This window comes from Pongo abelii, chromosome 3 (assembly GCF_028885655.2).
Source record: "Pongo abelii isolate AG06213 chromosome 3, NHGRI_mPonAbe1-v2.0_pri, whole genome shotgun sequence".
NCBI lineage: Eukaryota > Metazoa > Chordata > Mammalia > Primates > Hominidae > Pongo > Pongo abelii.
Window position 1 is genome coordinate 16331701 of NC_071988.2, and position 27818 is coordinate 16359518.

At 38.8% G+C, this 27818-nt stretch overlaps 1 long non-coding RNA gene and 1 other non-coding gene across 2 annotated transcripts; one reads left to right on the top strand and one right to left on the bottom strand.

Moving 5' to 3' along the window:
- The first annotated feature begins 16455 nt into the window (after positions 1 to 16455).
- On the top strand, positions 16456 to 26043 carry LOC134761346 (uncharacterized). Its single transcript, XR_010139867.1, has 3 exons — positions 16456 to 16563; positions 21278 to 21407; positions 22133 to 26043. It is a non-coding gene; the product is annotated as an uncharacterized LOC134761346 (long non-coding RNA).
- On the bottom strand, positions 20233 to 20366 carry LOC112133259 (small nucleolar RNA SNORA75). The gene has a single exon (XR_002914931.1). It is a non-coding gene; the product is annotated as a small nucleolar RNA SNORA75 (small nucleolar RNA).
- Positions 26044 to 27818: the final 1775 nt, after the last annotated feature.

Here is a 27818-nt window from a genome sequence, read left to right on the forward strand (position 1 = left end):
AGCCATAAAGTAAGACTGGATCTTTAGGAATTATGTGAAGATGAGGGAAAGGAGAGAAAAACATTTTTGGGAGCTTTTGTAGTTGTCTAGGTAAGATATGATGCCGGCCTGAACTAAAAGAGTAACATCAGGAATAAGTTGAAAGGACTAATTCAGAAAAATGACCCTGATTTAGAATTGTAGAAGATGCTGGCCAGGCATGGTGGCTCGCACCTGTAATCCCAACACTTTGGGAGGCCGAGGCAGGTGGATCACCTGAGGTCAGGAGTTTAAGACCAGCCTGGCCAACATGGTGAAACCCCGTCTCTACTAAAAATACAAAAATTAGCTGGGTGTGGTGAGGAGCACCTGTAATCCCACCTACTTGGGAGGCTGAGGCAGGAGAATCACTTGAACCCAGAAGGCAGAGGTTGCGGTGAGCCGAGACTGCACCACTGCACTCCAGCCTAGGCGACAAGAGTGAAACTCCATCTCAAAAAAAAAAAAAAGATACTGCATGATCAAATAGAGAAAATAAAGGAGGAAAGGAGAAATAATGTCAAGATTTTTTATCTTGTATAGTTGGGTGGAAACTAACATCATTAATAAAGAAAAATCAGGTTTGGACAGAATGATTTTGAAATGCCAAAGGGAAGTCAAGCACTGATGCTCAACAGACAGTGGGAAATATTAACCTGCTTAGAAAATTTTATTTGTAGTGGATTCTTATGACTTATTTAATTCCTGCAATGTTCAGAAATGTTGACAAGTATGCAGAGAGAGTAGAAAGCATACTCCATGTCCTCTTAGAACTTATATTTCTTAAGACTTTCAACTACAATTTCTGCTCACTTAAATTCTCTCCAAAGCTCAGTTCCCACATTCAGGAAGCTTTCTTCTATTCCCAAAACTTTAAGTCATCTCTCCTTCTGAATTCTGCTGTCAACATACATGCTGACAATGTTTTTCCTTTGGCATTTATACGATGCCTTGTGCCTAATTGTCAGTTAAGTCTTTATAAATATGTATCTTGTTTTTCCAAGATGAATTGAGAATATTCTCAAAGGCAGAGCCATAGTTCATTCTTTTTTTTTTTTTTTTCAGCCTTAAATAGTTTGCACAATGTCCAATAGAAAGGGGCAGCTTAGTTGAGCCAGATTGCCTGGGCTTGAATCCCAGCTTTGACACTAACTTGTTACATTGGCAAGTTATTTATTCTATGTCTAGTTTCCTTATCTAAAAATGAAAACAATAACAATACCTACTTCACAGAGGTGCTATGAAAACTCAGTGAGATAATAAATGCAAAGCACTTTCTAAGTTCCTAGGGTATAGCAAGAGTCCAATAGATATTTGTAGTAGTCAGGATAAGTCAGGATGTGCTATGTTAACAAACAACCTCAGTGTTCCAGTGGCTTAAAACAATTGAAATGTATTTTTTCTTCATACGACAGACTGAATAGATCAACAAGGGATTTCTGCTCATCAGGTCACTCAAGGACCCAGGGTCACAGCAGCCACTATCTTGAATGCTGTTGTTTGTCATGTCAGAGGGAAAGAGAACCTGGAAGGTCTTGCACCAGCAATTAAATATCCAGAATGAAAGTGCCTCATTCACTCAAAACTCATTGGCCACAGTAGTGACATGACTTCATCCAACCACCGGGCTAAGAAAGTACAATCCTACCGTGTGCCCAGAGGGGAAGAAGAAGCAGATCTCAGTGGAATATCTCTAATGACTATCAAAATATTAGTTGTACTATGGTCATTTTGTTGTTGCCACAATAAATGATTCCATATAAAGTACTTAGCATAAGGTTGGGCTCCTACTAAAGACTCAGTGTTAGCTATTAACAGTATTGGCACCAGTAATAGTTTCACATAAACAAAATTCTTTTAAGTTTACTCAGACCTAAACATTAAAACACATGTGCACATGTATGCACACGCACACGTGGAAACACACACACACACAGAGGTGAGATTGTATTAACCTAATCTGTATACTGGAAGTCAAGTTGGGATATATAATACCAAATACATACTTGATAATAAAAAATAAAAGTCAGGCTTTTAAAAAGTTGGCCAGGCACAGTGGCTTATGTCTGTAGTCCCAGCACTTTGGGAGGCCAAGGCGGGGGGAGCACTTGAGGTCAGGAGTTCGAGACCCGCCTGGCCAACATGGTGAAACCCTGTCTCTACTAAAATTACAAAAATTAGCCAGGTGTGATGGCGGGCACCTATAATCCCAGCTACTCAGGAGGCTGACGCAGGAGAATTACGTGAATCTGGGAGGCAGAGTTTGCAGTGAGCGGAGAACATGCCACTGCACTCCAGTCTGGGCAACAGAGTGAGACTCCATCTCAAAAAAAAAAAAAAATTATCAGTTCCACTACTCAAAAACAAACACATTTAATATTGTTGAGTCCCTTCAGTATTAGTATTAGTACTGGTAATAGTTTCACATAAATAAAATTATTTTAAGTTTACTCAGACCTAAACATTAAAACACATGTACATGTGTGCACACACACACACGTGGACACACACACACACACAGAGTATTTTAACTTAACCAGTCTCTTCTCTATTCATGAGACTTTGTTTTCTTTATGTTTAACATAATAATACATAGAAAACTTTTACCCAAATGTTTTCATTTAGACCTTTCCCTGTGTTATTGGAAAGCTTACCTCTACTTCCCCACTCCAAACATGCTCTTCCTCTAGCATTCCTTTCTTCATAATGGTATCTGCCAGCAAGTTAAGCCAGACACCAGGGAGTCATCTTTGTCATTCATTCCCCCTCCTCCAGCATTTGGTGTATCAGTAAGTCTTAATCAATTCTACCTTCTAAATATATCTCAAACACATTTGCTTTTCTCCTGTTCTATTTTCGTCACCCTAGACAAGCATTTCTCAACATTGGCACCATTGATATTTGAGGCCAGAAAATTCTTCCTTGGAGGGGGCTGTCCTAGATATTATAATCATTTTGAAATACATGCAGTGCATTCTACATAACAAAAACCTTCTCTCCCAAGTAAAAAACTTTGTCAGAGCCTTATCTTATCCAGGGGGACAAAATTACCTAACTCCAGCCCCTTCTAACCTTCCTGTCTCACCTAAGGGAGGTGGGCAGCAGGGGGAGATAAGAAACACTTATGAAGGTCACAGCCCAGAGACACAAGCCCAGAAAAATATTGAGATTTGATTTGAATTATAGAATGCCTCTCCTCCCTCACTTCTTACTAGCCCATCAACAGGACTTCAGTATAATAACAGTGGATTAAAACTCATACAGGTACAAGATTAAAGCGGACACAGGTACAAACTCTATTTAAGAATAACATTTAGAGAACGCCAAAGACAACAGGAAAGATTAAAACAAGGACACTAGAGGAATTTGAAGCCCTTTTGCCTTCAGCTACAGCAAACATTACATAGAGCCAAGATCCCAGCCAGATAAATATAAAACCTAATACTAAAGGCCTGTTTGCCTCAGTGCCTATTACCTGATATATTATATCCAGCTTCCAATAAAAAATTGCAAAGCATGACAAAACACAAGAAAAAACACCATCTGAAGAGACAAAGCAAGCATGAGAAACAGACTCAGATATGACACAGATCTTGGAATTGTCAGACAGGAAATTTAAAATAACTGTAATTAATATGTTAAGGAATCTAATGGAAAAGGTAGGCAGCATACAAGAACAAACAGGTAATATAAACACAACGATAGAATCTCTAAGAAATTATCAAACAGAAAGGCCAGAAATCAAAAACATTGGAACAGAAATGAAGAATGGCTTTTTGATGGCTCATCAATAGACTAGACACAGCCAAGGAATAAATCAGTGACCTTCAAGATATGTCAATAGAAACTTCTTCCCAAACTGAAATTACAAAAAAAAAAAAAAAAGAATTTGAAAACAGAACAGAATATCCAGGAATTGTTGGCAATTTCTAAAGGTGTAACATGCATACGATTGTATACCAGAAAGAAAAGAGAGAAATAGTTAAAATAATAATGGCCAAGAACATTCCAAAATTAACAACAGACAGTAAACCACAGACCCAGGAAGCTCAGAGAACACAAAGTAGGATAAATACTAAAATGTCTACACTTGGGCATATGATAGTAACATTGAAGAAAACCAAAGACAAACAAAACATTTTGAAAGAATACAGAGAGTATAAAAAGGACAAGAATTACAACATGTTTCTTGTCAGAAACCATGCAAGGAAAAAGCGAGTGGATTGAAATACTTAAAATGTTAAAAAAAAAAAAAAAAAAAAACCCTAGAATACTACACCCAGAAAAATTATCCTTCCAAAGTGAAGAAGAAATAAATATTTTCTCAGGCAAGCAAAAATTTGGGAAATTCATTGCCAGCAAACTGGTCCTCCATGAAACACAAAAAGAAGTTCTTAGGGAGAAGGAAAATTATAATAATCTAAACCTCAGCTCTACATAAAGAAAGGAAAGGAGCCAGAAAAGGAATAAATGAAGGTAATGTAAAATCTTTGATTATTTTCTTACTCTTTTTTTAAATAGAATCAGGGCATGTACATGGTGGTTTGTTACATGGATATATTGCATACTGGTGGAGTTTGGGCTTCTAGTGTACCCATCACCTGAATAGTAAACATTGTACCCAATAGGTAATTTCTCAACCCTCAACCACCCCCACCTCTCCCCTTTTGGAGTCTCCAGTGTCTATTATTTCCTTTTGTATGTCCATGTGTATCCACTGTTTAGCTCCCACTTATGAATGAGAACATGCAGTACTTGATTTTCTGTTTCCGAGTTATTTCACCTAGAATAATGAACTCCAGCTTCCTCCACATTGCTGCAAAAGACATGATTTCGTTCTTTTTTATGACTGCATAGCATTCCATTGTCTATATATATTAAAGTTTCTTTAATCCACCATTGGTGGACACTTAGGTGGATTCTATGACTTTGTTATTGTGAATAGTGCTGCAATAAACATATATATATAATATTTTTCCTTTAGGTAGATATTCAATGGTAGAGTTGCTGGATCAAATGTTAACTCTATTTTTAGTTCATTGAAAAATCTCCGTACTGCTTTCCACAGAGGTTGTACTAATTTACATTCCCACCAACAGGGTATAAGCATTCCCTTTCCTCTGCATCTTCGCCAGCATCTGTTGTTTTTTGACTCTGTGGCCATTATTAAAGAGTCAAGAAACAACAGACGCTGGCGAGGCTGTGGAGAAAAGCAATGCTTTTACACTCTTAGTGGGAATGTAAATTAGTTCAATCATTGTGGAAGACAGTGTGGCAATTCCTCAAAGACCTAAAGCCAGAAATACCATTTGGCCTAGCAATTCCATTACCGAACATATACCCAAAGGAATATAAATCATTCTATTATAAAAATACACGCATGCATATGTTCATTACAGCACTATTCACAATAGCAAAGACATGGAGTCAACCCAAATTCCCATCAATGATAGACTGGATAAAGAAAATGTGCTACATATACACCATGGAATATCTATGCAGCCACAAAAAGGAATGAGACCATGTCTTTTGCAGGGACATGGATGGAGCTGGAAGCCATTATCCTCAGCAACTAATGCAGGAACAGAAAACCAAACACTGCATGTTCTCACTTATAAGTGGGAGACGAACAATGAGAAGACATGAGCACAGAGAGGGAAACACATACTGGGGCCTGTAGCGGGTAAGGTGCAACAGGATGGAGAGCATCAGGATAAATAGCTAACGCATGCAGGGCTTAATACCTAGCTGACGGGTTGATAGGTGCAGCAAACCACCATGGCCCACAATTAACTATGTAGCAAACCTGAACATCCTGCATATGTATCCAGGGACTTAAAATAAAATAAAATAAATTATAATAATAGCCAATTCTGGCTGGTATGAGATGGCATCTCATTGTGGTTTTGATTTGCATTTATCTGATAATTGGTGATGTTATTTTTATATATTTTTGACAACTTGTATGCCTTCTTCTGATAAATGTTTGTCATGTCCTTTGCCCACTTTTTAATGGAGTTATTTGTTTTTTTCTCATTGAGTTGAGTTTCTTGTACATTCTGGATGTTTGTCCTTCATCAGATACATAGTTTGGAAGTATTTTCTCCCATTCTGTAGCTAGTGTTTTTACTCTGTTGATTATTTCCTTTGCTGTGCAGTAGCTTTTTAGTTTAATGAAGTCTCATTTGTTTATTTTTGTTTTCGCTGCATTCGCTTTTGAGGTCTTAGTCATAAATTCTTTGCCTAGGCCAATGTCCTGAAGAGTTTTTCCTAGATTTTCTTATAGGACTTTTATAGTTTCCAGTCTAGCCAGAGCAATCAGGCAAGAGAAAGAAATAAAAGGCATCGAAATTGGAAAAGAGAAAGTCAAATTATCTCTGTTCACTGATGACATGATCTTATACATAGACAAACATAAAGACCCCTCCAAAAGACTACCAGACTTGATAAATTACTGAAGTAAAGTTTCAGGATAGAAAATCAACAGGATACAAAAATCAGTAGCGTTTCTATACATCAATAATGTTCAAGCTGAGAACCAAATCAGGATTTCAATCTCATTTACAATAACCACAGAAAAACCAACTAGGAATATATTTAACCACAGAGGTAAGAGATCTCTGCAAAGAGAAGTACAAAAAAAAATGATGAAAGAAATCATAGATGACAGAAACAAACGGAAAAATATATCATGCTCATGGAGTGGAAGAATCAATATTATTTAAAACAACCATATTTCCCAAAGCAATATACAGATTCAATGCAATACCTATCAAACAGCCAATGTATTTTTCACAGAATTAGAAAATATCATTCTAAAGTTCGTACAGAACCAAACAAGAGTCCAAATAGCCAAAGCAATCTTAAGCAAAAAGAAAAAAAGCTAGAGACATCACATTACCTAACTTCAAATTATACTACAAGGCTATAGTAACCAAAACAGCATGGTAGTGGTATAAAAATAGACACATAGATCAATGGAACAGAATATAGAACCCAAAAATAAAGCCACATACTTACCACCAACTGATCCTCAACAAAGTTGACAAAACTATACAATGAGGAAAGGACATATTACTCAATAAACGGTACTGGGAAAATTGGATAGCCATATGCAAAAGAATGAAATTGGAGCCTTATCTCTCACCATATATAAAAATTAATTCAAGATGGATTAAAGACTGAAATGTAAGACCTGGAACTATTTTTTCTTATTCTTAACTGATCAAATAGAAAACTGTTCAAAGTAATAACAATGTGTTGTGTGATTATAGGATATGCATAAGTGAAATGAGTGAAAGCAATGCTATAGGATGGGAGAGAGAAATTGAGAGTGCGCTGTTATATGATACCTATGTTACCTATGAAGCAATATAGTGTTATTTAAAAGAGACTTAGGTGAGTTGTAAATGTGTACTGCAAACACTAGGCCAGCTACTAAAAAAAGTTTTAGTACAATTGAAGTATAATTGATAAGTTATGAGTGGAAAGAAAACGGAATGGCATAAAATGTTCAATTAAAACGAGAGAAGGCAGAAAAAGAGAAGAAAAAAGAAACAAAAAATAAGTACAACAAAAAGAAAACAATGATAAACATGGCAGATAGTAATTCAACTGTATCAATTATCACTTTACATATAAATTGGCTTAAACATGCCAATTAAAGGACAGAGATTGTAATTTGTTTTTTTAAAAAAATGATAAAAAAGACCTTATTGTCTACAAGAAACTCATTTTAAACACAAAGGCACAGACAGGTTAAAAGAAAAGTGGTAGAGAAAAATATACCCTGTTAACATTAGTCAAAGAAAGCTGGAGTTATTAGATTAATTTCAGAAAAAAATGTCTCCATCTATTGTCAAAAGTGTGGGTTGCATACTGAGGGTTAAAACTACCTCTGGCTGAGAGGCACTAGCTTAACCCACCAGCATCTCTTGCCAGAACACCTTCAGTAACTCTTTAATTGGTTCTGTTATGTGTACTCTTGGTCTTTAACAATTCATTCTACACTGCAGCAAGAATGATCTTTTAAAATTCAAATCTCATCTGGGCATGGTGGCTCACACCTGTAATCCCAGCACTTTGGGAGGCAGTGACGGGCAGATCACTTGGGGCCAGGAGTTCGAGACCAGCCTGGCCAACATGACAAAATCCTATCTCCACTAAAAATATATAAATTAGCCAGGCATGGTGGCACATGCCTATAATCCCAACTACTTGAGAGGCTGAGGCACAAGAATTGCTTGAACCCAGAAGGCAGAGGTTGCAGTGAGCCAGGATCTCACCACTGCACTCCAGCCTGGGCAACAGAGCAAGACTGTGTCAGGAAAACAAACAAACAAACAAACAAAACCACTCAAATCTCATGTAATCCTGTTGCTTAAAACCACCAATGTCTTTCCTCTATTTTTAAGACAAAAGTCCAAATTTGGTAATGTGTCCATAAGGCTCCGCATGTTCTGACCCTGGCACCTTCTCCAGGTGCATTTAATGTCATCCCTGCTTTGCTCTGCACACTCCAGCCTCACTGACCCTCTTTCTGTTCCTTGAACTCAGTCCGTTTGTTTCCACACCAGGGTCTTCACAAACGCTGTTCCCTCTGCTGGAATTCGCCCCCACTACCACTTACTGCCTCCTTGCCTAGATAACTGAGCTTCAGACACCACCTTAAAAGTTTACTTTCTCCAGTTCAATTCTGGTTCCCTTCTACAATTTCCTAGCACCTGCTACTGCTCATTATAGCACTTATCAAAACCACACTTTATCAGTTAATGTAAAAATATTAGTTTTATATTTGTTCTCCCTGTTAGATTATAACAGGGATTTTGTCCCTCTTGTTCACATGACCAACATAGCTCTCAAAACATAACAGGCCCTCAGTACACACTTAATAAATGAATAAATGAATTGAAGAATGAATATCTTTGTAAATATAATTTTAGGACTGCATAGTAGTCAATCTAGGTTATGATAAAAATTTATCTAGCCATTCTTCTGCTCATGACCATTTAGATTGTTTTCAAATATTTACTAAAAATAGAGAGGCATAAAAAAATAAAATATTATTCAAACACATAGTGTCAAAATTTCTCTTAGGAGAAAAACTTTCTTTAAGGGGAAATCCCTTATTAAGAGCTTGGGGTTACACTGAGATTCCAAGGGGTATATGGCAACTGGCCCCCAAAACTTCAAGAAAGAGTTTACTGCACTTACTGAAACAAGAAGATGAATTTTCTCATTGTTCTAGAGAGGCAGAGTGAAAGACATAGAATGGAGGAGAGATGAGAGGGAGAGAGAGAAAGAGAGAGAGAGACAGACAGACAGGCAAGGGCAGGATGTGGTGGTACGTGCTGAGTGGGGACAGGTCAGGCAGAGGATCCCTAGTGACATGGTGACCAAACAAATCCAGGAGAACAGAACAGTGTAGGGAACATGTCCCCACAAATCTTGTCTCTTAAATCACACTGTTGTTGGGTTGTTTTTTGTTTTTTGTGGGTTTTTTTTACCCTAGAATAGATGAAGAGGCTAGATCCCATATCTGAAAGACACGTAAGAAACTGAATTAACTCAAGATGGATTAAAGATTTAAATGTAAAACCTCAGACTGAAAATTTTAGAAAAATAAAACAGGAAACACCAATCTGAACAATCAGACTTGAGAAAAAAATTCTGACTGAGTCCTCAAAAGCAATTGCAACAAAAACAAAAAACGACAAGTGAGACCTAATTAAACTAAAGGGCTTCTGAACATCAAAAGAAACTACCAACAGAGTAAATAGACAACCTACAGAATGGGAGAAAATAGTTGCAAACTGTGCAGCTCACAATGGTCTAATATTCAGAATCTATAAGGAATTTAAACAACTCAACAAGTAAAAAAAACAAATAACCTTATTAAAAAGTGGACAAAAGAATAGATACTTCTCAAAAGAAGACATACAAGTAGCCAACAAATATATGAAAAAATGCTCAACATCATTAGTCATCAGAGAAATGCAAATCAAAACCACAATGAGATACCTACCGTCTCATGCCACTCAAAATGGCTATTATTAAAAAGTCAGAAAACAACAGATGCTGGTGAGGCTGCAAGGAAAGGGGAATGCTTATACACTGTTGGTGAAAATGTAAATTAGCTCAGCCACTGTGAAAAACAGTTTGGAGATTATTCAAAGAACTAAAAAGAAAACATTTGACCCAGCAATCCCATTACTGGATATATATATATCCAAAAGAAAATAAATCATGTGAGATATATATATATATATATAAAATGGAATACCACTTAGCCATAAAAAGGAATGAAATAATGGCATTTGCAGCAACCTGGATAGAGCTGGAGACCACTATTCTAAATGAAGTAACTCAGGAATGGAAAACCAAACATCATATGTTCTCACTTATAAGTGAGACCTAAGCTATGAGGACACAAAGGCATAAGAATGATACAGTGGACTTTGGGGGCTCAAGGGGAAGGGCGGGAGGTGGGTGAAGGATAAAAGACTACACATTGGGTAGAGTGTACACTGCTTGGGTGATGGGTGCACCAAAATCTTCGAAATCACCACTAAAGAACTTATCCATGTAACCAAACACCACCTGTTCCCCAAAAACTATCGAAATTTAAAAAAAATAAATCATTCTAACAAAAAGACACATACACACACTTATATGTTTATCACCATACTGTTCACAATAGCAAAGACATGGAATCAACCCAGATGCCCATCAACAGTGGATTGGATAAAGAAAATACAGTCTATATACACTATGGAATACTACTCAGCCATAAAAAGAAATAATGTCTTTTGCAGCAAGTTAGATGGAGCTGGAGGCCATTATCCTCAGTGAACTAATGCAGGAACAGAAAACCAAATATCACATCTCACTTATAAGTGGGAGCTAAACTTTGGGTACTTACGGACACAAAGATGGGAACAATAGACACTGGGGACTACTAAAGGGAGAGAAAGGAAGAGGGGCAAGTGTTGAAAAACAATTGGGTACTACGCTCACTACCTGGGTGATGGGATCAATCATACCCCAAAACTCAGAATCACAAAATATACCCAGGCAACAAAGCTGCACATGTAGCCCCCTGAATCTAAAATTAAAAAGTTGAAATTGAAATTTTTAAAAAAACAGAAGCTGCATGAAAAGAAACAGGAAGCAGGAACCAAACAACAAGACATAAGAGGTTACTCAGATCTCCAAGAGGCAAGGCAAGGGGGATCCACCTTTTCTCTGTCTCTCTCTCTGTCTCTCTCTCTCTCTCTCTCTATATATATATATACACACATACACACACACACACATACATATATATAGATGTATATATGTATATATACTATATATACACACATATAATATGTGTGTGTGCATGTGTGTCTATCTTTGTCTCTTTTTTCCTTTCTGAGGGGAGCGAGGGTATATTCAAGGTTGTCTCCTTTAGGATAAATTGATAAATACGGAATTACTGGGTTAAAGGTTAGCTACACATTTAAGGTAAAAATGATTTTTAGCAATTTATATTTCTTTTTATTCAGTAGGAATTTGAAAGAATAAAACATTCCTTGTCCTTACAAGTAGCTATCTTCAATTACAAGTTCCAGCTCCTTCTGGTTGAAAGTCATCTCTCTTCTACTCTAAAACTGTACATACCATGAGTGCTTAATCAATGAATATTAAAATAAATTCCTAGCACTCCTAGTCCTGAAAACTAGCCATTTTTCTATGGGCATATTCCCCCTATCTCCAAGAACACTGCAATATGTCTTAATTTTTCAGGACCAGTTCCTTCATCCTCTGACTTACAAATATCTTGAGTCTTCAAAATTGTGTTGGGTATTTTGAATCTTGGTTGTGTGAATTTTCCAATTCTGTTGATGTCCTGTTTTTTTTTGTTGTTGTTTGTTTGTCTGTTTGTTTTGAGATGGAGTCTCTCTCTGACCCCAGGCTGGAGTACAATGGCATGATCTCAGCTCACTGCAACCTCTGCCTCCCAGGTTCAAGCTATTCTCCTGCCTCAGCCTCCTGAGTAGCTGGGACTATAGGCACACCCCACCACGCCTGGCTAATTTTTGTATTTTTAGTAGAGACGGGATTTCACCATGTTGACCAGGATGGTCTCCATCTCTTGACCTCGTGATCCAGTCACCTCGGCCTCCCAAAGTGCTGGGATTACAGGCGTGAGCCACCGCGCCTGGCCAATGTCCTGTTTTTTTAAAGGATTTTGATACACATACTCCTGATTAGCATAGTAAACTCAAAATGATTACTAAATCTTTCTGAAATTCAAGCAAGATATTACTTGTGCTTAGTTTTTAATAATGCAAAATTGTTTTGAGCCAGTACTCCTTTTTTAAACTAATTTGATTCTCCTCTTTAATATGCTACATTAAAAATCTAGCCAATATCAAAATTAGCCATATGGCTGATAAAGTAAAACATAATAATAATTAGAATCATAATTTCAGAATTTTTCTAGAAGGCTTTTTCTCTCTTTTCCTTTCTTTTTCCAGATTAATTAAGGTATAATTGAAAAATAAAAATCATACATATTTACAGTATACAATGTGATATTCTGACATACATGTACATTGTAAAATGTTTAAATCAAGCTAACTAATATATGCATCAACTCACATACTTATATTTTGCGCTGAGAACATTTTAGAGCTATTCTCTTAGCAATTTTCAAGTATACAAGACAGTATTATTAAGTACAGTCACCATGCTGTACAATAGATCTCCAGAACTTATTCATCCTGTCTACCTGAAACTTTATAACACTTCACCAATATCTCCTTATCTCCCACTCCAACTCCTGGCAACCACCATTCTGCTGGCAGCTTCTATGAGTTGGACATTTTAGATTCCACATATGTGAGATCATGCAGTATTTGTCTTTCTGTGCCTGGCTTGTTTCATTTAGTATAATGTCCTCAAGTTCATCCATGGTGTCACAATGACAGGACATCCTTTGTTTTTAAGGCTGAATAGTATTCCAGTGTGTATTTATACCTCATTTCCTTTACCCATTCATCCATCAATGGACACTTAGGTTGTTTCCATGTCTTTCCATTGTGAATAATACTGCAATGAACACAAGAGTGCAGATATCTCATCAACATACTAATTCCATTTCCTCTGAATATACATTCAGTAGTGAAATTGCTGGGTCACACGGTAGTTTTATTTTTAATTTTTTGAGGAAGCTCAATGCTCTTTTCCATAGAGGCTGTACTAATTTACATTCCCACTGACAGTATACAAGGGTTCCCTTTTCTCTACATCCTTGCCAATACTTGTTATCTTTTGTCTTTTTGATCATAGCACTTCTAACAGGTGTTAGGTGATATCTCATTGCGGTTTAATTTGCATTTCCCTGATGATTAGTGATGCTGAGCATTTTTTCAAATGCCTATTGGCCATTTGTATGTCTTCTTTTGAAAAATGTCTATTCAGGTCCTTTGCCCATTTTTTAACTGACTTATTTGTTCTCTTGCTTAACAGCCGTTTTCTTTAGACCCCATTGGCCCACATAAAAAAAGAAATAGGCAGATCTAAGACAAAAAATTAATCTGTAATAATCCACCAAATAGCTATTTCATGCACTCTTTATATCTTTAATTTTTTTCTATCAAAGTTATTATCTTTCTGCAATTGGTCACTTCTAATATATTTATGGTTGGATTAGAGTCTGACCATATAACATTTTTAAGGGCATAGCAATGGCACCTTTAAAAAGTTATCCTACAGTTATAATCTCACAAAAATACAGTTTATTGTGGCTTTGTTTCTAATATCAAAAGATGGGAAACTATGTAAATCTCTAACATTAGTGGGCTACTTAAATAAATTATGGAACATGAACAAAATAGAGTATCTTGCAGCGAATAAAAAAGAATGAGATCTATCTATGCATGCCAATATAAAATAAATTCTATGGTACATTTTAAACAGAGTCTCACTCTGTTCCCCAGGCTGGAGTGCAGTGGCGCCATCTTGGCTCACTGGAAGCTCCACCTCCCGGGTTCACACCATTCTCCTGCCCCAGCCTCCCGAGTAGCTGGGACTATAGGCGCCTGCCACCACGCCCGGCTAATTTTTTGTATTTTTAGTAGAGATGGGGTTTCACCGTGTTAGCCAGGATGGTCTCGATCTCCTGACCTCATGATCTGCCCGCTCGGCCTCCCAAAGTGCTGGGATTACAGGCGTGAGCCACCATGTCCGGCCTCTATGGTATATTTTAAATGAACAAAGCAAACTGCAAAACATTGTGTATAATATGCATTTTGTATGTTTAAAGTATCTCTACTTGGCTACAAAATAAAGTCATAGTTGTTGCTTCTAAGGAAGGCAGTGGGAGACATGGTTCTGAGATGTAAGGAAAACTTACTGTTCATTGAACTCTAATTTTTTTGTTTGTTTGTTTTTTGTTTTTTAGACAGAGACTTGTTCTGTCATTCAGGCTGGAGTGCAGTGGCATGCTTATGGCTCACTGCAGCCTCAACCTCCTGGGTTCAAACAATCCTCCCACCTCAGCCTCCCTAGTAGCTGGGACTACAGGGGTACATCACCACACCTGGCTAAATTTTGTATTTTTTGTAGAGACAAGGTAGCCCAGGCTGAAATATTTTAATTTTTTACAATGAGCATATATTAATTTTTAGTTAAACATAGACAATTAAATGGGAAGGGGGAGGGCTTTGGTTCTATATTTCATGAAACCAGTCAAAATCACTATCAATTTTGGCTAATGGTAATCAATTCAAATTGCAAATTAGCAATTAATTTATCTCTGAATCTATCAGCAGCATTTCAACATCTCACCAAATCTTACTAAGAGTTTTAACCATATGCCAAACAGTTATTTCCTCGGTCATTCATTCATTGCACCATTCAATTCATACTAACCGCGGGCATGCACAATGCCAGATGCCATGCTGGGACACAGGAACACAGCAGTGAGCAAGAAAAGGAATTCATTGTTACCTCTTTGAGCTCAGAGTCTAGCAGGAAAGACCAACCTTCCCACTAAGTAACTGGAGAAATGTTGAAGAGCATTGTAAGAGTATTTGAAAGGATGCTTACACAATCTATGTATTGGAAAAACCTCTGAGGAAAGGACATTTAGCTGATACCTCTAGTTAACCAGGTGACTGGTGAGAGAGCATGTTCTAAGAAGAGATGGGCAGATGGTGCCACCTCAAGGGTAAAAGAGAGCTCTACTTGGCAGAATTGAAAGCTGTCAGGACCAATGGAGCCTCAAGTTCAGATAAATGAATGGGGATACCACCAGAGAGCAGATCCTAGGGGACTTGAGCAAGGTTGAGGACCCTGGACCTCACTTTAATGACAGGAAGAATCACAGTGGGATTTTAAGCAGGTGTGTTAGTCTCCTAGGGCCACTGTAAATTACCACAAACCAAGTGGCTTAAAACAACAGAAAAGCTTTTTCTAACAGTCCTGGAGGCCAGAAGTCTGAAACCAAGGTATGATGAGGGCTGTGCTCCCTCTGAAAGCTCGAGGGGAGAATCCCTCCTAGGTTCTTCCTAGCTTCTGGTAGCTGTCAGCAATCTTTGGTGTTCCTTGAGTTACAGACACATCACTCCAAACCCTCCCTCTGTCATCAGATGGCCTTCTCTCTGTAGGTATCTCTGCCCAAATCTCTCTCTTGTAAAACCACCACTCATAGTGAATTTAAGAGCCACCATGATCCACTATGACTTTATATTAAGTTGATTACATCCAAAAAGACCCTATTTCCAAAAAGTCATATTCCCAGGTTCCACATGGAAGTGAATTTTGGAGGGACCCAATTTAACCCAGTACAGCAAGGACACAATATCATCTGATTTGCATTTTTATAAAAACTATTCCAATGATAAAGAGGGAAAAGATAGGGAGGGAGCAAGACTGGAAAGATAAAGATTAACTTCATATACATCTTTATTATTTTTGAATTAGGAGATTCATTTTGAGGCCTGAGCTACACATCAGACGTTGAGCTAAGAGCTGTTTCCATGATATCTCATTCTGTCCTCACACTGCCCTGTGAAGATAGTCAGAGATGTGACTTTACCTGTCCATGGTCACACAGCAGTGCCTCAAACCCAGATCTGGTGGACTCTAGAGCCTGTATGGTTTCCATCCTCCCAGGCTGAAGACTAAACACATTCTCAAGGCAATGATACTCCTTTGACATGGATTTCCAGGAGATGGAAAATACTGCACATTGGCATGGTTTCAAGCACACTTCATATTCTTTATGCAAAGCCAGGGCAAAAGGTGAATAGTTAACATATCCTAAAGAGCAGTCATGTTGTAATGCAAAGGAATCTGAGGGTTCCAATCACATTGTACCATGTTCAGTGATTCAACATTAGGTCAGAAATACTCTTTTAAAAGAGACCTATGTAAAATCCGTGCTTCACAAACACAAGCCCATATTAAAAGAAGCCTGCTTTTTATAAAATGAAGAAACTTGAAGCTATCATCTGAAAAACTCAGATACAGAAATGAATACAGAGGAAAAAAGAGGTAATTGGTGGGAATTATTCGGACTGATAGCTGATATTGATCAGAAACAGACTGTGGGTCTTCTCCCTCTTTCCTGCTTTACCTCCATAGTCCACAATTGTAAAGGTGGGTTGAAATTTTAAGAAACAACAATGAAGACCAAGGTTATTCTCTCTTGTGCTCAGTAGTTTTTAAGGGGTCAAATGAGTATTGTGGGTGTAGGTTACAGCTTCTGTCACTTATCACAATTTTGTCATCTCAAGGTCTGAACAAGGGAGGACCCAACTCTCAATTTCCTCTTTTTTGTTCCATGGCTTTTTCCTGCAATATTAAAATAGAAATGAAAGAAGGAAGAAAGGAGGGAAGGAAGGAATGGAGGAAGAGAGGAAGGAATGGAGGATATGATGAAGGAGAGAATGAAACTTGAAAAAAGTACATGTGAATCCAAAAAGGGAGAAGAAAAAAATGATTATTCTGATGTGTATTACTAGTTTAAAAACCGAACTGTAAATCAGGTTATAATTTATAAACTGGTTCCTAAAAATAAAGAAGAAAATATGTTTAAAAGCAATTAATAAGCAATTTTTATCTAGGAAGTGGGTGATTTTTGCACAAGGGGGAGAGAAATGCTCCAGGCTTTGCCTCATCTCCTAGAAGCATCCCATATTCTTAGATGTGACGTTGCCTTGGTAACCACAACTTGGTGACCTCGTTATTTCAACCTAATCCTGCTTTGAAATTATAGTTGCTCCACCCTTTTGCCTGGCCAGCCTGATAACATAATCATTGTAAATGAGGATGGGGAAAAAAACAGCAGGATATAGTCCCTCCGGTGACACGAGACCAGTCTCACCTTATCATGGAAATAGACGAACAATTAAACGGCATGAATCTAAAACCCTAAAAGTGGATTTTCTTATTTTTATATGGCTTGTTATGCTTATTTTCAAAACCTACTGGTGGATTCAATGTAGCAGGGTATCTTGATATTACTATATGAAAATGGAAAATTCCTATTTTTGTTAAAAAAAAAATAAGAGCTAAACTGTCAAAGGTGAAGTTCTTAATTATGCATTTGTTTTGACCAACAGCTGAATAGAAACCAGAATCAGAAAATAATTTTTTAACAAGTAGACTGGCAGTATCCAGGTTTGTTTGTCCAGCTTAACTTTCTCTGGCTAAAGCCTCGCAGATCAGTTGTCATCTTGAATTCAGGTTCCTTTCATAACAAAAGAATCAGGAGATGACATTGCTTACATTCTGAATGCATCAAGTTGAACTATACTGTAGTTTAAAGGAAATATAATTTACTCATTTGTTTCAATTTGTGTGCTTTGAGATCTCTGCCCGGAAAGGAAGGAAAATCCATTCTCTTTCTCCTTCATTTCCTCCTTTAAAAAAAAAAAAAAAAAAAAAAAATCCAAAATGGCTAGGATACAGTAGTGATAGGTTCAGATCTCAATAAAATGTTCATACTGCTCCCAACTCATACATGGGTAGCTACGTGGCCTGTCTCTTGGGCTCCTGGGCTCCCCTTCCACAACACCCCCCGATTTCTGATTGCCACACACCAGCTCACTCATCGTCTTTCCAAAAGATCCCCATTTGTGGCACGTGGAGGGGAAGGTTACTTGGATGGATTCCCTTCACCCATTCTCCTGCTGGCAATAGTCCTGCTTCCTCTGTCTCCCCACTGGGTGCTTCCCAAAGAATAATTCTTTGCTACTGGTGGATAATGCTGTTGGCCTCACCAGTGGATGTCAATGGCAGCTCACAGGTGACAGGCAAGTTCCCACTCAAGGCCATTATCCAGAGAGAACATGCCCAGGGGATAAGGCCACCCATGCTGGCATCCCCTCCTGATGGCAAAAAGAGAGCCACTGCCATGGGGGGAAGAGGGAATGGCCAGTGGTTGGCTAATAGATCCAAAATGCAGCTAGATAAGATGAACAACTTCTAGTGTACTAGAGCACTGTAGGGTGACTATAATTAAAAACAACAATTTATCATATATTTTTAAATAGCTAGAAGAGCAGGTTTTGAATGTTCCCATCGCAAAGAAATGATAAATGTTGGAGGTGATGATATGCTAATTATCCTAATTTGGATATTCAACATTGTATACATGTATTGAAATATCACACTGTACTCCATAAATATGTACAATTATGTGTCAATTAAAAATAATATAAGAGAGAGCTGCCACCAGTTATACCTTGTATCTACAAACACCATTGTGATATAATCTTAAGAATTTAGGGAAAGACTGTAGCTTCTTGAAGAAAGTATGCTGCATCAATTAAAGCTTCACTATCAGAGTGATAGTATCAAATCTCTTAAGAGTATTTCTTCCCTTTTGCTGAGGTGAGTAAAATTAGCATTTCATAAAGTGTGAGCTCCAGGTACACTACACCGGGCCATTCTAAGACTACTCTTCTCTTGTTCACTACAGCCACAAGGAGTAGTAATAATGACGATGATAACAGCTAACATTCAGTGAGTTTGCATATTTACCATTTGCCTCATTTTACAGAGAAGTGGCTGACACACAGAAAGCAGAGTGTCTTGATAGCCTCCCAAAGCTGGCAGGAAGTGGCAAGCCAAGATTCAGATGAATGTAGCTACTCAGCTATTCTGCCCTCCTGGACCTAACTGCAGAACTAGGACCAATGGTTGGACCCCATGAGCAGACACATCAAAACTCACTCTGAAAAGAAAAATCTAAGTAGTCCAAGCTGTCCAAAGACAGAATAAACCTACACAGTCTCAAAAACAAAGGAAACACACAAAGTATGAAATCTAAGACCAAATATCTTTGACCTCCCAGAACAGATCAAAAGTACAGATCTGAGTATAAATACTGTACCCTACTGGCCTCTCTAAGTATTCATCAGATGGTGTGTTTTTGGCTTAAGGGTTCTTAAATGATATACATAGAGAGAGAAAGGGAAGCAAATTTCTTGGCAGATTCAACCATCTGTGTAGGGAAGAGGAAGGAAGAGTAGTACACTTAAGAGAATCGCAGTGGAATGGGGGTAAGAGGCTGAGAATAGACACGTTTTAGGTTTAGGCTAAGAATTGAGAGAACTCACACAGTTGCTGCGAGGATCAAAGGATAATATGCAAAAATAGACAGAAAAGTATAGATCATGAGATAAATGTAAGAAATTCCAGTCCCAGAGGCAGCTGGCAGTGCTACCGGCTCCTGAGCAAGTGAAGCAATGCAAACTGTCGGAGGAATATGGTTCCACTGAACCTATTCCAGCCAGGAAGAAACAAGGATGAAAAGGAGGCTTTGGGAACAATGAAGGCAACAAAGACAGCTGGTGGGGGGTGGAAAAAGGAACACATGAAGGGAAGTCCAATTCTGCCATAGCTTGGACATCAGGTGCCCAAAATTCATGAAGCTCCTCCCTTCTACCATTTGCACCCAACAGGCCTGAAAATAACCAGATTGCCAGGCCTTTCCTACCTCTCCTTCCCTCTACCTGAAACATCTCTCTTCTCCTTCCTTACTCAGCTCTTTCCTTTGTCTTCTGCTTGGTCATCTCCCAACTATGTTTCAGGTCTCTTAGTTGTCACTTTCTGCAGAAACTCTTTCTGGACTTCCCCTCACCCAATGCTAAATCCTTCTTCTTTTTGGCTCTCCAAACTCCCTGTTCTTTTTGTTTGTTTGTTTTTTCTTCCCAGAAATGTCTCACAAAACAGCCAAATATACCTCTGTAAAGACAGAAAGTAAAATAATGCTAGTTCTGTGAATTCTCTCTTCTCATGCAAATCCATCAACTGCCACCGATGGACAGAAAGGAGCTCAATGAGAAGCCAAGCTCCCTGTTCTTTCTCCGTTTCTATATAGTTACTGCCTCTTGCCCTGTCTTCCCCATCACCCTCCATAAACTTGTTAACCTTGTGAAGGCAAGAACCATGGTGTCTACACAGTGCCTGGCCCATAACAGAAACACAATAAATTCATTCATTCATTTACTCACCTGACACACATTTACTGAATATACATTCTGTGCCGGGCACTGAAGTAAAGCAGCAAACAAGACAGATAAATTCTCTGTCTTCATTCTTGGGGGAAGGAAAGGTTTTTTATTTTATTTTATTTTATTTTTATATCAAGTAAATGAAAACAAACAAGAAGGTTACAGATTGCTAAAAGAGGTATGAAAAAAATGAACAGTTTGATGACATGAAAGAGGAAGACTTTCTTTAAGTCTCATGTCTTTGGATCCTGGGAGAATCTGTCCCCTGCAGCCTAAAGCCATGCTCCTTCTTTCACCGGGATTCACCGAGATCCTCAGGGAGATCACAGGGCAATGAGGGGAACTGAAGAGGAAACCAGGGATTGCAATCATATGGGATAAGGCCTATGACAGATACTCACATGGGGCTGGGTGTGATGGAAGGGCCAAGTGGTATGTTGAAAATTTAGGAGCAGTGTTCCAGAAGGGCTTCTGGTGACGATGACTTCGAGCCTGGTGATTCAGAGTACTATGGTTTCTGGGACTGTAGTACTGGATTTGAATCCAGCCCCCACCTCTCACTAGCTGTGTGGCCTTGGATGAGTTACTTAATTTCTGTGTTTCAGGTTCCTCATCTGAAGGATGAGTTAAATGACAATACTCGCCCTACAGGGCAGTTGTGAGGATAAACTTTATTCATAAACTACTTAGAACAGGGTGAATATATAGTGAGTGCTATACATGTTGACCTCGATTACTGTTTTCAGGATGCAAAAGAGTTAGCTCGATGAAGAAAAGAGTGGTGAAAAAGCATCCCAAGAAGAACAAATACCTGTGGAATGAAGGAAAGAATGGAAAGAACAGCAAATGACTCCAAGATGACAGCTTAGTCAACAGGTGCTGGCTTTGTCCGTGAATAATCATAGGGGAGAATCCATCGTGCTAGAGCTGCCTTGTGGGTTAAGAACAAACCCAGGGAAAATAGACGGGTTCTCTATCCTCACAGGCATATTCAACAAGACTAAACAGACAAGGAAGAGAGACTAAACACATAAGAAGGATGCAAGGCAGCAAAAAACCAGCTCTGAACTAGGTAGCCAGACTCCGATGGTAATCTCAAAAAAAAAAAATGAATCATAATATTTTGTGATGTGCCAGACACTGGACTAAACACTTTATATGCTTTTCCTGCTTAAATTCAGCCCACAAATACACACTATGTGACTGTCTCTCCACGACAAAACCCCTAGGAGATTTTAGGGAAGGGAGAGATTGACCCGAAGGACCCAAAAAGACAGCAAAGCTTGAGCTAGGCCTTAAGAGAAGGGAAGAATTTAAATAGAGGGTGAGTAAAAGAGAAACTACAGAAGCACAGCCCAAGAGAAACATAATGTGAGCCACAAACACAAGCTACATATCTAATTCTGAATTTTCTAGTAGTCACATTTTTTAAAGTTAAAAAAAGGTAAAATTAACTTTTAGAATATATTTTATCCAATATTTGCAACATATTAAAATTTCAGTATGTAATCAGTATAAAACATTATTAATGAGATGTCTTGCTTTTTTTTTTTTTCTCTCTACTAAGTCTTTGATATCTGGTGTGTATTCTCTACTTACAGAACTCGTCAGTTCCAAGTAGCCAGACTTCAAGTGCTCAACAGCTCCATGTGACTACCATGTTGGACAGCACAAGTCAAGAGGTTTTGAAAAAAGAACAGGCAATTCATGGATGTCTTGCTAGGCCTCAGTCACTTTTTCTACAAACACAGCTTTATTTAATCTTCCAGACCACTCCCTTAGGGGAATATTGTTACAGATTGAGTATCCCTTATCCAAAATGCTTGGGCCAATAGTATTTTGGATTTCAGATGTTTTTTCTAATTTTGGAATACTTGCATTATACTTATGGGTTCAGCATCTTTACTCTGAGAATCCAAAATCTGAAATGTTCCAATGAGTATTTCCTTTGAACATTGTGTCAGCACTCAATGACAAAAGTTTGGATGAGAAATCCAACAGTTTTGCATTTTGGAGCATTTCGGGTTTTGGATTTTTGGATGAGGGGTATTCAACCTGTATTATCCCCATTTTACAGAGGAGAACACTGAGACTCTAAGAGGTTAAGTTGACACCTAAATAAGCGGGTTGATCTAGGAATTAAATCCAGCTCTCACCAACTTCAAGCCTGGGCATATTCCTCATGCTGGAATTGTCTTAGGAAACTGCTTCTGAGGACCATGCACCCCAAAACAAGACAACACCCGGGCAGAGAGAACCACAGAGATCCTGGGATCCACTTCTGAGCAGCTTCCTCCCCAGGCTCCACAGCCCACACCAGCTTTGTGCAGCCTCCCATACAGGGAGCAGGGTGGACAAAAAGCAAGCAAACAAACATACACAACTTTTCTCTTTCCAGTTAATTGAAATTGAGACGTACCCTGCTCCATCACAGCAAAATGACGAAAGGAAAGCAAGGAAGGGCACCTGTGTGGGTAAATCTTTTACTTTTGTTGCAGAGATGTACATGATGAACAGACACTTAGTTGGCTGCTTCTCAGCCAGCCAAGCAGGGCTCCCTTACACCCTTTGCGGCTCTATTTTGTTGTCAATTACTGTTTCTAAAACTATTAAGAGAGGAAGGGGGAAGAGTATAAACAGCATTAACGGTAATTTACGATCTGAAAAGGGACAGCAGGAGTTCGAAATCTGTCTCCATTAAGATACTTTCCCCATGCTCCTCTGGGGCCTGGAGCTACAGGATCAGGATCCAGGAGCGTAGGAAAAGGATGTTTACACAACACTTCTGGCAGAAAAGACATTTTTTTTCCTTGCACGCCGAGGGCAAGGTTCAGCTGACTTTCCATAAAGGGTCTGGTCTGTGCCGAGCATGCTGTGGGTACCCTGTCCCTGGTGTGAGAAGATACTGAGCTTTCCAGATTTTTGTTTTATTTTATTTACTTTTTGTTTAATGAACCCTCCCTGATTTCTACAGTCATTCAAGCTTGCTGCCACCCACCCCACCCCACCTCAACCATTAGCAAAGCCCACCAGGAAAACTGCCAAGAGAGACACTCATCAGCTCTTCAGTGAGAATTTTGCCATGCTTCTGCCTTTGGTAACTCCAGATTCTTCCAGACAAAGGTTGACTCCATCACTAAGGCATGTTTTATGCCACCCAGTTTAACTTTGCAGGACCTACTTCTCAAGTCAAGGAATTGCAAGGCCACATTATGTAGCAGCTTGAGTTACAGTCTAAAAGGAGAGCCAGTTGCACCCCAGGATTACCATGTTTTTTTTTCCTTTTTCTTTTCTTTTGAGGTGGGTATGAGATACCACGGTCTGGCTCTGAACACAGTCTCTGGCAGCTGCTTATGATTCTCTCAACACTAATGATGTGATCAAGTCTTCGAGTGAATTTTGGAGCTGAAGGGAGAGACAAAAAGAAAATTTCATAAACCACCCCCGGAATCTGTTCGCTGAAGCACCACACATTTACAGTACCACCTTCGCGAGCCAGTCTCTTAGATCACTAGCGACCCCACGTGGCCAATTTAAAAGAAGAGTAATTTTTTTTCCCCCCTGCAGAAAAGAAACTTAACGCTTCAAGGTTTTACTCCTAAGTCTTCGTAGAATTTAAAACTGAAAAGCTGTAAGGACCGTTAATGTCACCTGACCCAACCACCTCATTTTACAGGAAGCAGAGGTTGAGAGAGGTAAAAAGGGGCTCGAAAGGTCACACAGAATGTTAAGGTCAAGTTAGGAAGCAATACAAGAAATGATTCTAAGAGATTCTATGCTACTGGATTTTAATTTCTTAATCGAAGAAAGGAAAAGAAGGCTTTTGTTCCCCAGACCAGAAAATAAATACTGCTATTACAGAAGAATCACTGTAATAAGACTGCATATTTTAAAGGATCCCAGGTTCCAATAGGTATGTAGGCAATACATATATTTCTTTCCTCTTCTACGCCTAAAACTTACCAGAGTACATTAAATAGAGTCACGGCAAGAATGAGGGCAGCATGGACAAGAGGGAGGAGTCGGCATTTGGCAAATGTGAATTAGATGCTCATTCCCAAAGCCTAGCCGCTGAGCAAAGGAAAAGATTGGGTTTGATTTCCACCCTCATAATGGCACTGCAGAGTGGACACTATTATTCCCATTTTAGAAATGAGAACACTGAGGCTCAGGGAACTAAACTAACTTGCTCAAAATCTGACAGAGACTAAACTGCAAAGCCAGCTCTCTGCAGGACTTTACTTAATGCCTCAACTTATCCATCCATCAAATGGGATAATAAAGTCGGCCTGTTGATCAGAAAATGTTAGTGTTAGAAAGGGTCCTCAGAGGAACTGTCTTTCAAATGAAAATGGACCCCCTGTACATATAACAGTCAGAAATGATTGGTGTCTATCTGCATATATATAATAAAGTCTAGCAAAGAGAACATGGGTGCTGTTGTGACCAGATTAAAGCTGAGAGTTAAACAGAGCATTTGCAGTTTTCGATCTGCTTGAGCATCCGGGCTCTATATTCTGTTTTGTTTACTCTGTAACATAAAGTTTCTGATTCACTTTCCCCAAGATAGAAGTCTATCTTGGTTTGATGGACAATGTTGCTGCTGCTGCAGCTGTTCAAATCACACTGCCCTTCCAGCCTCAGAGCCCTCCTCAATTCAAGAGAGAGATGCTTCATTCAAAGTCTGCTCTAAAACCAGTTAGTGCGTGTCTACCCTCAGGTCCATGTGGTGTTAAAATATGACATTCTATATACATTTATATGTGTATGTGTTGATATTTATTACCACTACTAACACAGTTTTAAATTAGGTGCAGATGACCTTAAAATCATTTACTTAACTCAAGCATCGCCATAGAATCCAAAAGTTCCGGGAGGAGGAAGGAAAATTTGAAAATCACTGATCCAGTCCAGCCTGCTATCAAGAAACCCTACTCTTGTTAAAACAAAAATGAGAACCTCCAAAATTTAGGATCAGCTCAAATCTCCACTCCTCACCACCATCACTACAACCCCATGTGTCACCTTTCCCAAGAAGCATCTCATTTGGTCTCCTTTTGCCATCATAGGTTGGACCCCTTCCCCGCCTCACCCCACCACAGGACACGGTTCCCCATTCTTGGCAGCTCTGTCCAAAGCATGGACCAAACTCCCTTTGCTGTCTGCTCTGAGTACCATGGAAACAGTCTGGAATTTTCCCAATGCCATTTCTAAAATGACTGCAAGAGAATAGAAGGTAAATAAACACAGAAAGTGGGAGAAGCCTAAAATCAATGATTTACAAAGCGTGAAATTCTGATCCAAATCTTACTACAGGTCATTCTCTCTCTAGAGCTAGAAAATCTTTCCCTGTTCCAGGAGGGGGTCCCCAAAATAGAAATACTCCATGTAAATTGGTACAAAGCCTCTGAAAAGCAATCCGGCACCATGCTTCGAGGTCTGTAAAAAATTCCTATGCTCCTGTACTTTCACTTCTCCAACTCACCTGAATGAAATAATCAAACAGCGAGGGCAGTAATTCATTCACAAAGATGTTTGTCACTAACTCACCTATAATTATAAAAAAAAGAAAACCTTAAAACAAACTGTGCAACAGGGTTTATGATGTAGCCATAAAATGGAACATTACATAGCCATTAAAAATGATGTTTTAAAGCATTTTTGATAATACTAAGTGGACAAAAAAGAACTCTTAATGGCATTAAGTGAAAATGGCAAGGTGCAAAACTGGTACACATTATGTAATCAAATATTTCAAACCAAAACAAGAGAAGTATGAGTGTGTAGAGAAAAAAAAGAAGAAGCCTAGCAAAATGTTCACAAAGTGAACTGATAGAGTGGTGAGATTAATGCCGATTTTCTTCTCTACTTGAATTCTGCTGTAGTTTTATGATGAGCTTGCATTAATTTATAATCTGAAAATAAAATAAGTTGGGGTGGTCTCTTTAAAAAATATTTTATTAACTTTGAAGATATTAACTTTTTAAAGATATGAACTCTGTAGCCCAGGAGGCTGACACATTTTCTCAATCTACATCTCCCTACCTCCTCTCTGTCCCCAGAGTGCTCCATCTCCACGCCTCCTGCTCTGCCCACCTCATCTCTGCTTCTCCTTTCTGCTTGTGGATCCAAGAGATCCACATTCATGACAGCCAATGATGTGACCCTCCAAGGGACCTTCCAGAGTCACATTTGTCAGGAGGCTGGTACCTCTTCTGAATTATTTACCCTTAAATAAAACAACCCCATGAAAAATCCACATTCCTCAAATGTCTTGGAAGATTTTTCTTCTCCCCTTGGTTGAAAGGCAGGGTCTATGGAATTCATAATTCATTCAACTAATATTGACTGAGCGTCCACCATGTGCCGGGACCTCTTCTGGAAGAATACATGAGACTAGGCCACCACCCTCTGAGAACTGGCATTCTGGCATGGGCAAAAAATAATAAATAATCACGCAAATGAGGAGAATATCAACTCTGCTAAGTGCTGTTCTCAGAGTGACTCAGTGGCTGCCTGAGACAGTTATTCTTCAGATCTGCGACAGTAAAACCACGAGGGAATGTCCAGGAGGTACCTTGATGCCAAGATGTTTAGAAAAGCTCAATTTCTTCAGGTCTCGTGCACCAGTGGTGAATGCTAGAAGATGCCAAGACCTCTCAAGAAAAGAGTTGCAGGAGGCTTCTAAACACAGACATGCGCACATGAGCTGTGGCCAGCTGGCTCCCATTCTCCTCATAACATTCCCTCCACTCCCTGTCCAGTGATGTTGGTTAGGAGAGAGATTGAAGGATGGTTGTCATGGTATTTTTGAAACTCAAACAACTCTTCTAAAAATTAGACTCTTAAATGGGTTGTAGGGGCCCTGTTGCTTCTCTCTTACATGGATTGCTGTTAGGTTTTGTTTTTGTTTTTTCAAAAGAAAATAAAAGATTTAAAATCACTTGGAGCCATAATGACTTTATCTTTGTTAATTTTCCTCAGCAAATACCTTAGGATCAGAAAGTCCTGGAAGCAGAATGAAAAGTACGACCTAAGACAGAGGGCAGGGGAGATCCCAAGAGAAGAGAAAACCTCCAACTCAGTCTGTTTTCTCAACAGCACTCTGCAAAACACACACAGACACACACACACAGAGTCACTCACTCACACTCATCCTTCCTCCCCAGATAAGCTATGGCAATGCCTGAGCAGCCATTCAGAAAATTTTCCAACCCCTCTATAACTTACAGAGCTCTTCTTTCCGGACACAAATAGGAATTTTAACTGTGCCGAAAGCAGACACTA